This window comes from Passer domesticus, chromosome 23 (assembly GCF_036417665.1).
Source record: "Passer domesticus isolate bPasDom1 chromosome 23, bPasDom1.hap1, whole genome shotgun sequence".
Taxonomy (NCBI): domain Eukaryota; kingdom Metazoa; phylum Chordata; class Aves; order Passeriformes; family Passeridae; genus Passer; species Passer domesticus.
Window position 1 is genome coordinate 1,757,426 of NC_087496.1, and position 7,760 is coordinate 1,765,185.

The following is a 7,760-nucleotide window of genomic DNA, read 5'->3' on the forward strand; positions in this document are numbered from 1 at the left end:
TCCTACTTATCTTTTGGATTCATATCAGTGTTTTAGTGAGGCTCAGGATGTGTGGGAAGGGGGAACGTTGGGGAAATCAGGACAAACCTGCCCCCATCTCAAAACATTTGGAGAAAAAAATCATGCCTGGAGATCTGATTTGTTTTCCATCAAGCCAAAGCTGCTTGCAACATCCCAGGATTATTCTCACACAGGAGGGTATGGAGTCTGGTGCTTGCAATTCCGGCCCATTTCTTCTTCCTTGGGAATGTCCTTGAAAAAATCAGGACCAATCTCATAAAGTCTGGCTGGAGCAGCTTGAAGAAAAGTGAATTTTCCTCATTTTTCAGTTGAAAACCACATTCCTGGAGAAAGGAAAGGAGAGAGAGAGGCAAAGAGCCTTTTTTCACCCAGCCACTTCTTCCTGGCAGAGGCAGAGTATGATTGATATAAAGAGATCCAGCACTGATTTTAAGACATCAGGTAATGGAGAGCTCCCCCAGCTCCTGGTAAGACTTTACTCAGCTCCTCATTTGATTTGTGTGTATCTATTTTTCTTCTTTCTGCAAATGGGGACAATTACATTCCCTATTTCTTGCTGAGTTGTTGTGAGCCCATAGTTATTAAGGTCTGTAAAACATCTCCTAGCCATTAGAGGATTCTGCTTTTCTACCACCCTGCTTTTACAGAAAATGGTGTAGACTCCAAAATCTCCTTTGGGTTTAGGGGAAAACAGGGATGTCCAGACCCAGAGGAGCAGTCTGGCATGTCAGGATTTTAAGTACTGTTCTATAAATACTTCATTTTGCACAGGCTATTTCATGAGACAATCCCTGACTTGGGATTTTCAGAGGGAAAGTGGGCTTTTGCAGCTGCAGGTATGGTGGGGTCCTCTTCTAGGAAGTCAGAAATCATGGAATATCCTGAGCTGGAAGTGATCAACAGGGATCTCCTGCCCCTGCACAGACCCCCCAACAACCCCACCCTGGGCATCCCTGGCAGCGCTGTCCAAAAGCTCCTGGAGCTCTGGCAGCCTCAGGGCCGTGCCCATTCCCTGGGGAGCCTGGGCAGTGCCAGCACCCTCTGGGGGAAAAACTTTCCCAGTATCCAACCTAAACCTGCCCTGGCACAGCTCTAGCTATTCTCTCAGGTCCTGTCACTGTCACAGGGAACAGAGATCAGACCTGCCCCTCCAATTCCTCCAGGAGGAAGTTGTAGATATCAAAGAGGTTGGACTTCAAAGGACCATCTGAGATAGAAAGTCATCCTCACCTTCATTTTTACCTGGAAAATGGCAGCCAGGAGACCCCTGCTCTCCCACCCCTGCTCCATCCCCATTACATTTCCATCTTCGTTGAACATGTAATTACATCAGTCAATCCAGGGAATGTAAATCCATGTGATGAATCTCAGCCTGTTCACAAAACCCATCAGGCTACCCAAAATTCCACATCCCCTCCAAAAGAAGACGGTTTGATAGTGAAATAAATCCCTGGGGGCAAGTTGACTGCTCCAAAGTTTGCTGGGGAAATCCTGGGATGATGTGATTTGTCTGTCAAACGAGAGCAAAAAGGAATAAATATCCTGGGAGCGGAAACATTTATCCTTTCAACAAGTGACACTGAAGAAGTGATTTATCCATGCGTGGGTGCAGCTGGGATGGAGGTGACATAATCCTGAGAAATACCTTTAAAAGAAAAAAAAAATCCTAATAAAGCATCCCATATTCCCTTGTGAGCTCCATAATCACAGCATGCTGGGAATCTTCCATGATAAAGTTTGCAGCTCCCTATCAGGAAATATTGATAAATAAAGAGAAAAGAAGGTGAATTATCCCAAAATATCCCCCAGGCTGCTTCCTCGTGGTGTGAGGGATTGTTCTCCTGGAGCTGTTGGTCGATCCAACTGGGGCAATTCTTTGGGAAAGTTTGGAAGCCACAGAAAATCAAAGGAAAATGTTCTTTCATTATGCATTTCAACCCTAAGCACAATAGGGAAGTTTCCCTTCTTCCCTTCAACTCCAGGGATTTCCAGGGGTCTGATGGACATCAGTGATCCTGGAACCCCCTTGCCTCAGTTTCGCTCTTGGAAAATGCAGATTTTAGGGCGTTTTAAAGAAACTTTTAAAAAATCGCTCATTTTTAGGACAGGTGAATAGGGGCATGGCAGGGTGCGGCAGGGGCTCAGGCCTGGCCAGGGCAGAGCCCCTCACTCTCCTTCCCTGGGATTTGGATTCTCCATGTGTTTAATTATGCATCATTCCCTGTTCTCATTACACCTTCAAAGAGCCTCGAAAATCTCCTCGTTCAGGGCTTATTTTGTCCTCGTTAAATTTTAATCTCAGCTAAAGGAGGAAGAGAATGGCAGGAAACCCTACAGAGGAACACAGGGATGGAAGGGTGGGAGGAAAGATGGATGGATGGATGGATGGATGGATGGATGGATGGATGGATGGATGGATGGATGGATGGAAGGATGGAAAGATGGGAGGAAGGATGGGATGATGTGATTTGTGCAGGATGATTCCAGGAGAATGAGATGATTCCAGGATGGATGGGAAGAAGGATGGACAGATCTCCAGAGCTGCTGTCCATCAACCCCTGGGCTGTGAAGATCCCCTCCTTTGTTTTGTGGCAAAACCATCATATTTTTAACCCATTTGGGTAGCCAAGATCCATGAAAACAGCATTTCCAAGCCATAGGCCAGCACCTCTGGGAATAAAACTCTGGATTTTGAAGGAGAAAGGGATTTTTTATATTATTTAAATTTTTTATTATCCCTGTCACAATTTGAGCCTCATCCTCCTGATGAATGTTCATTTTTCCTTGTAATTTCTACAGTTTGGGGCTTGGCTGAAACAATCAGAGCTGTTTGGAGACTCTTTGCTCTTGAGTTGCTCTTCCCCTCTCTCCCTAAATCCTCTCCCCAGTGAGAGGCAAGGCAAGGGGAGCCACAGTTTGTGATTGATTGCCCTAAAAAGCAAGGGCAAACACAAAAAATGCCATTTCAGGATGGATTTCAACCCCAAACACATCAAGAATTTTTCCCTCCATCCTTGCCCAGCTCAGTGCCTTCTCCTTGCACTCCTCTTCACCTTTTCTCCTTAAACAGAAGATTGAGGCTCCCTATCACTAAATTCATAACTGTTTGCCTGGAATTTCTCCCCAGGGAATGTTATTAACAGCAACTTAGTGGCTGATGGATGGTGCCGTTGCCGGGGCTCTGTTTTGCATCCAGGCAGCTGAAGATCCATCACCCAAATTCACGTGGGCAGGCGTGGATTAAATAAACACCTCGAGAAATATTTATTGCAGAGGGGAAATTGGACTGGAGCCTTGTACAGATGTGTATTTATAGTGATTTAATAATCAATTATCGCACCAGCACTCAATACCCGCCTGATTAAATCTACGCAGGGAGGCGTCTCGAGAACTTTCGCTTAAAAAGGTGATTTCAATTCTATTCTCTAATTGTTTTTAGGCTCTTTGCTGGCTGCCCAGGAGCTGTAGGTACAGGAATGGACTGTGCTGAGGAACTTTGCGGTTGGGTGTTAATGGAGCCATGAATTGATTTTATTTTCTGCTCTTTATTCCCCTCTCTCCCTGTTTCCCCAAACTTACACATTTTTATTCCCTGATAAGAGATAATTCATTCCATGATTGCAAGTAGATCACAGTAAACTCGATGTAATGGAGCAGTAATTACCTAAAAAGTGATGGATCTGGGGGGATTTTGGAGGCTAAGCGATACGAGAGGTACTGTACAAAGCAGGAGCAACTATCCGGATGCTGATCAATGAAATGCGAATTTTTCACTGATTTCTCTTAGACCAGCTGCCAGTTTAACCTTTCAGAGGCACTCGAAGCTCCCCAGGTTCCGTCACAGTGTATTCTGTGTATTTTATTAACACTTCACGAGCTGTGAGAGTAACTCAGCAAATACTGGGTTGATATTCCAGAGGATGTGCGAGCCCAGCATTCCCAGGACATCCTGTAAGCTGTTATTTAAGGGCAGGCCCCTCTTTCCCTGGGAGATCTCAGCAAGACAGGGGTCAGGTCTTGTCCTGCTAGGTTTGGGCACCTCTTGGGTTGTAAAGTGTCACAAAAGGGCCTTTCTGGGGAGCAGCTTGCAAAGTTAGGATGTGGTGAAATGGGATTCCTGCTCTGTGCAGCATTCCTGTGCACCCCAGAGCGGAGAAAACCAGGCCAGTGGTCCCCCAAATTCCAGGATGCAAAATTCCAGGTATCCGGCAGGCGAGAGCGTTTGGAAGGAGCCACTAGTGGGAGCCGTGATCCCGCGGAACCCCACAGGCCCCGGGCAGGAGCGGCCCGGCCCGCCTGGGCTCGCTCCTCCCTTACTGCTCTGGGAACCAGGGAATACCAGAAAGGTTGGGGTTCTTAAAAAGGGGATCTTAAAATTCATCCAGCCCCACGCCCTGCCATGGCAGGGACACCTTCCACTGTCCCAGGCTGCTCCAAGCCCTGTCCAGCCTGGCCTTGGGCACTGCCAGGGATCCAGGGGCAGCCACAGCTGCTCTGGGCACCTGTGCCAGGGCCTGCCCACCCTCACAGGGAACAATTCCTAATTCCCAATATCCCATCCAGCCCTGCCCTCTGGCAGTGGGAGTCATTCCCTGTGTCCTGTCCCTCCACCCCTTGTCCCCAGTCCCTCTGCAGCTCTCCTGGAGCTCCTTTAGGCCCTGGAGGGGCTCTGAGCTCTCCCTGGAACCTTCTCCTCTCCAGCAACCCCAGCTCTCCCAGCCTGGCTCCATGGGAAAGGGGCCCAGCCTTTGCAGGATCTTCATCTTTCCCATTACTCCTGGCTGGCCTCTGCCTGCATCCAAAGTTTGGCCTCCTGGGAGGAGAAAGGGAGGAGTAGGAAGATGCTGGGGAGATAGAAAGGTCCCCTCTGCCCTCCCCACCCTGATGGAGACCCCATGGCACCCATGGGAGCACATTCCCATCTGTCTCTGGAGTCAGGACAAAGTTTGCTGTTCCTGCTGGGTTGTTTGCGAGACAGAGGAGGATGCAGGACACAGCCAAGCCTGGGAATTTTATTCACCTCTGGGATGGAGGGAGCTTCCAGGAGCATCTCTGGAAGACTTCATCCACTCATCTCCTTTATGGCCTTGCTGAGCTTCCCCATTCTTCTCCTCTCCTCCTCCAGCCCAAATGCCTTTTCCTATTGCTGCTCCTCTTGCCTGGCCAAGCTGTTTCCATGGTGTATTTTGGGGGTTCCTGGCGCAGTGGCTGCCCAAACACTCAGCAGCTGTCCCATCCCAGGGCTGCAGCACAACAAACCTGCAGGAAAATCCGGGATGCCTCCACTTCCAGCCCAGTGCATCCAAAGCACGGCTGAGGAAGCAGCTCCACGTTGTTTGTTCAGACTTTACCGAGTGGCCTTGAGGAGGAAATGAGATCTTATTAGGGACTCTAATAATGCTCCAGATCATCCTCCGTACGGAGCAGATCTGAAGGATTAGCAAAACAAATGAAGTAATGACTTTTCTGTGAAATTAAAATTTTGTAAGATAATCCAAAGAGGAAATAGAAAATTTATTTCAATTATGCATTAAACTTTCTCAGCTCATTTTGGGTCAGGGTTTGAACACCAGGGAAAACTTACAGCAACACTGGGCCAGAAGGAGCTGAAATCCTTAAGCCTGCTCCAGGGTGGAGCCGTCATGGCTTTGGACTCCTGAGCACCCTGGCGTGCTCCCAGACATGCCCAACAGCCCCAAACCTGGCTTTTCCCAATTAAAATCCAGGCTGTGGAGCACGGACACGCAGCACGGCTGAGCTGGTTTGTCCTCAGCAAGAGCTGCAGGAATAATTGAAATTCCTGGCGTTGCTCTGAGCTCAGGACTCCCGGACAGAGAAGCTCCTAACAGATGGACCATCCCATTCCTCACTGATCACACACCACAGCACTGTCAGGAGGGTCTGGGGCTTAAATTGGGACCGAGCATCATTTCTGACTTGACTTTAAAGGCTGAGCCCATGGCAGTGATTCCAGCCCTGGGGACAAAACCACCTGGGCAGGTGCAGCTTGTGTTTTACACAAGATGTTTTTATTAAAACAGAATTCAATCAACAGCTTGGATTGTCCCCAGATGGAGGACAAGGATGTGTCACTCCACGGTGGCTCTGAGCAGCTGGGCCAGGTAAGTCTCCATCACCAAATCCACAATAAATTACACCCCAGAGCTCCATCCCGGTGGGATGCTGCTCTACAGTGGCGGGTGTTGGTTTTCCCAACAGCCTTTCTCTGTCAGGTTTTAAGAATTCTTTACAAATCCATTTCTGACAGAGGGGAGGCGAGGTGTGGGAGGAGACACTTGTGACAAGTTGCACTTGCTGTCACCAAACCGTGCCATGAAAGCCCTGCACTCACATCATCCCACATCCTCACGGCTCCCAGGGCCTGCTCGTGGCCAGGAAGGAAAACTGGGTAAATAAATCAGTAAATACAGCTGGTAATTCATTAGGAGCCACAATCCAGGGAATGTTACAGATGGTGACACCACAGCTCAGATCAGGAGCCTCCAAAGCGAGGAAATGAGAGGTTAAAGGCATTTCCTTGGTTTTGTGAGCTGCCTCAGACAGGGCTCTTATCTTAATTGCTACAGCCCCAGCCTTTCTCCGCACGCCTCCGACAACAAGCACAGCTCTTTGTCCTCTCCAGTTATTAAAGACTCGGCTCTGGATCACAGGGATAACGGACAGGCTCACTGAGGATGTACCTCTCGAGGCAAAGCCCAAAAATCTCCTTTTTCCATCTTCTCAGGGCACAGGAGACATTCCAGAATCACAGAATATACTGAGTTGGGACCCACCAGGATTGAGTCCGGCTCCCAGCCCTGCACAGGACACCCCAGCAGTCATCACGTGCCCAGGAACGTTGTCCAGATCTCTGGAATTCTGTCATGCTGGGGGCTGTGACCACTTCACAGAATCACAGAATCACGCAAGGTTGGAAGAGACCTTCAAGATCATCGAGTCCATCTTGTTTCCTGACACCTCAACTAAAACCTGGCACTGAGTGCCACGTCCAGGCTTTTCTCTGGGATTAAATCCTTCTGTCAGTATTTGAACAATTTGGTTTTGCCCTCTGGAGCACCCTATTCCCAGTCTGTGTGATGAGGAAGAAATCCAAAAGTCAGTCAGTTTCCCATCCCAGATGGGAACGTGTCCCAGCCATCTGGAAGCAGGTGGCTGTGAGCAGGGAGCATATGAAGCTCACTAAAGATTTGTGTGAAATATCTTGATTTCAGGTTTGTTTTTTTGCTGTTGGGGTTTTTTTTGTTTTGGTTTGGGTTTTTTTTGTGTTTTTTGTTTGGTTGGTTTTCTTGGTTTTTTGTGGGGTTTTGGTTTTGGTTTTTTTTTTTTGGGTTTTTTTTTGTTTGTTTGTTTTTTTTTTTTTTTGTTTGTTTGTTTTTTTTTTTTTTTTTGTTTTTTTTTTGTTTTTTTGTGGGGTTTTTTTTTTGGGGGGGTTTGTTGTTTTTTTTTTTTTTTCTCCCTGGGGAGATAAAAGCTCCAAAACGCCAGGGTCCTACTAAGAGATATCCAGGAGCTGGAGGCAGCCCTGGAGAGAGGATGGAGGAGGGATGGTGACAGCCCTGGAAGAGAATGGAGGAGGGATGGTGACAGTCCTGGAGAGGGGATGGAGGAGGGATGGTGACAGCCCTGGAGACAGGATGGACAAGGGATGGTGACAGCCCTGGAGAGGGGATGGAGGAAGGATGGTGCTCTCCATCAGGATGTGATGGTGAGGGATCAGC

The 7,760-nt window shown here is 48.2% G+C and overlaps 1 long non-coding RNA gene across 2 annotated transcripts; it reads left to right on the forward strand.

Moving 5' to 3' along the window:
• Window positions 1–340: 340 nt before the first annotated feature.
• On the forward strand, window positions 341–7,335 carry LOC135285579 (uncharacterized). 2 transcript variants are annotated; one of them, XR_010350383.1, is made up of 3 exons: window positions 341–488; window positions 6,063–6,143; window positions 6,767–7,335. It is a non-coding gene; the product is annotated as an uncharacterized LOC135285579 (long non-coding RNA). The 2 variants fall into 2 exon arrangements; XR_010350384.1 differs by lacking the exon at window positions 341–488 and adding an exon at window positions 4,309–4,367.
• Window positions 7,336–7,760: the final 425 nt, after the last annotated feature.